This window comes from Pan paniscus, chromosome 19 (assembly GCF_029289425.2).
Source record: "Pan paniscus chromosome 19, NHGRI_mPanPan1-v2.0_pri, whole genome shotgun sequence".
Taxonomy (NCBI): domain Eukaryota; kingdom Metazoa; phylum Chordata; class Mammalia; order Primates; family Hominidae; genus Pan; species Pan paniscus.
In genome coordinates, this window is record NC_073268.2 from 63,257,026 (window position 1) to 63,260,183 (window position 3,158).

The following is a 3,158-nucleotide window of genomic DNA, read 5'->3' on the forward strand; positions in this document are numbered from 1 at the left end:
GTAAGTGCCACCATATGCGTCCCTATAGGAAGTAGGTGAACCTAAAGGTATACCACAAGCCATAAAACATAGAATATTTGGTAACCCTTACTTGACAAAACATAGCTAGTTTCTGTCAATGAAATTATTGATTTTCTTCATAAAATGATAGGAAATCCTTCATCCTAAGGCTGAGTAAAAATAAATTAAAACATGTTATTTACATAAAATAATTTAAAAATTAGGTTTAAGTACTGTCAAAAATATTTAAAATGCAAACTCTTCACTATAACTCTATGAACCATTTAATTGGGATTAGAATCCCTTGAGAGGGAAGCATGTTCTGTAGGTTTTCTGGCCCTTTGTAAATACAAGAGATTTTTAGTTTTTTATTATCTACAGATGTTTAGTTTGCTGGATTGTGCCCCCTCCTTGGTTATCACAATCAAATGGTAACCAGGAGTTAAAAATTGTTAAGAAATATGTTTCTATTGTGTCTTCTATCTCTTTGGCTACTTCTGTATTTTACAAGGATTTCTTCCTTGTAAGTATATTGATAGCAATAGGTCACTTCATATTTTTTAAAGTCACTACCCTACTCTCATTACTTTATATTTAGATGTCTGTATTGTGCCTTTCTACAGTGCTATGGCAATTATTGTCATCATTGTTGTAACCGTGGTATTACTACTACAGGTTTACCTGTACTGAGGGTAGCATGGGCCTTCCACCTATGTCAATTTTTCATACAACATGAGCAAGTAAAATAGCAAGTATCTCATCCATTAAAGACATAACAAAGGTCTTGGAGAATAGTACCCAGTCTACTTAAAAGGAACAATATACAATTAAATGTTTCTAATCTTATGATCCAGTAGGTTAAAATATCCAGTCATACATCTCTGGACCTCAGTTCCTGGGGAAGATTCTCTCTGGGTCATTATGCACCTCCACTTATTTTCTATTGATTACTGGAAACAACTTGCTATTGTAATGCTATATCTTGGGTTGGACTTTAAAATAATTTTAATAGACTTTAATATCCATTTTTCTCCCAAAGTTTATATCCTAATATTCGAATTACACATTGCCATTTCCTTTGGTTATTCACAATGAGAAAAACGATAAATAAATGGGCATATGTTAAGCAAAGAGTCAGGAAAAGATGGAAGGATCTGATTATGGTAGCAAATCTTAGCTGTACCCTCACTTAATATTGACCCTCCTGGAAAACATGAGATCTCTTATGATCTTTGGAATATTCCCCTCAACCCACTTCTTGGTTTAAATTGAAATCTGCCTCCCCCTGATAAAAATCCTTCCCTGTAAGTCTTCTTAAGAGGTGGCCATTATTCTCTCATGGTTCAAGAACTCCTTAGTCCTAAGCTAGAAATAATACCCCTCTCAATTCCCCTTGTTGCTTATCCTCCTATAGAAGACTCTTCCTTCTTTGAAGTTCATATTATTTAGCTATTCCACATACCTACTGTGGTCATTTACTAACTTTTCATTCATCAAAGATTTTGGCACCTGCTTTTCCTTTCCACCCAATCCTTACCACATTCCTGGGAGATTTCAATGTCCACATGGATGATTCATAGACTATACTGACTTCCACCTCGACTATCTTCTCTGCCACTACCCCTCTTCCATAGTCTCATCTCACTCTAGAAAATATCACAAAACTGCCCAATCTCCATTCTCCAAACTAACTACATAAAGCAACTCCTTTCTGATTTTCTACCTTAGTTGTTGGACTATTCCCGACATAACATTTCTTCAACCCCATTAGCACCTGAATATTTGGTCTCTTTACTTCTTAACTAAATCAGCCTCTTTTTTATCTTTATTTCTCTTCCCATTTAAGGAAAAATTCATAACCTATCTTTATAGCCATTGTCTTGACAACTCCCTAAATTTCTCTGCCATTCTCTATACCCTATTACATTTGAGTGGAAAGAACTAAACCTGAATAAACTCAGGCACCAATGCAGGACTACACAGATAACAAAGGATCATGTAAACATGACACCACCAAATGAAACTAATAAAGCTCCAATAACCAACCCCAAAGAAATGGAGATCTATAAACTGCATGAAAAAGAATTCAAATAATAATCTTAAAGAAGCTCAATGAGAAGCAAGAAAACCAAAATAGACAACTAAACAAAATTAGGAAAATAATGCATGAACAAAGTGAAAAGTTTAACAAAGAAATAGAAACCATAGTAAAGACAAAAAAAAAAAAAAAACCCCAGAAATCCTGGAGCTGAATAATACAATAAAAGATAGAAAAATTCAATAAAAAGTTTCAACAACTGACTCAATCATGCAAAAGAAAGAATTAGTGAATTCAAAGATCTGTCATCAGAAATTAGTCAATTAGAGGATCAAAAAAGGAAAAAGAAAAAGCATAAAGGACTATGGACACCATCAAGCATACAAATATATAAATTATGACAGTGTCAGAAGGAGAAGAGAGAAAAAGGGACAAAAAGCTTATTTAAAGAAATACTAGCTAAAAATTCCCAAATCTTGAAAAGGATATACATATCCAGATCCATGAAACTCATAGAATCACAAGACAAATTAACCCAAAAAAAGAATATTCCAAGATATTGTAATAAAATTGTGAAAGTCAAAGATGGAAAATTTTGAAAGAAGCAAGAGAAAAGCAGCTCATCACATACAAGGGAACCTACATAAAGCTAACAGTGGACTTCTCAACAGAAACCCTGCAAGTCAGAAAGGAGTGGGATGACATATTCAAAGTGCTGAAATAAAACACTACAAGCAAAAATACTGTACTTGGCAAAGGTATCCTTCAGAAATGAAAAAGCAATAAAGACATTCCCAGACAAACAAGAGCTCAGAAAGCTCACCACTACAAGACCTGCCTAACAAAAAATGCTAAAGGGAATTCTTCAGATTGAAATGAAAGAATGCTAAGTACGACATGAAAACATATGAGGTCGGAGATGGTGGTTCACGCTGGTAATCTCAGCATTTTAGGAGGCCAAGGCAAGTGGATCAATTGAGGCCAGGAGTTTGAGACCAGCCTAGCCAACAAGTTGAAACCCCATTTTGTGCCTATAGTCCCAGCTACTCAGCAGAATTGCTTGATTCTCCCTCAGGCAGGAGAATTGCTTGAACCCAGGAGGCAGAGGTTACAGTGAGCT